Source organism: Penaeus monodon, chromosome 24 (genome assembly GCF_015228065.2).
Source record: "Penaeus monodon isolate SGIC_2016 chromosome 24, NSTDA_Pmon_1, whole genome shotgun sequence".
NCBI classification, from domain to species: Eukaryota; Metazoa; Arthropoda; class Malacostraca; order Decapoda; family Penaeidae; genus Penaeus; species Penaeus monodon.
This window is the reverse complement of record NC_051409.1, coordinates 22339823-22340070: the sequence shown is the minus strand read 5'-3', so window position 1 is coordinate 22340070 and position 248 is coordinate 22339823.

Sequence of the window (248 nt, the reverse complement as noted above, 5' to 3'; positions counted from 1 at the left end):
GATTAGTACCGACTGTGATAAAACCTCTTCCTTGTTTTTTTCTTTCTTTTTTATGCATTTACCTTTCCGTATTTACTCTAATTTTGTTCCTACTTTCGCCTTAGTAATTTGATGATGAGGTCGCTGCCATCGCGTCAGTTGGCGGTCTTCCGGCACGTAATAAGCGGGAATCCTGCGGCGACGCACGGGAATCAGGGAACGCGGACGAACGCAGGCTTTGTCTCGTAAAATACTGACTATATGTAGGA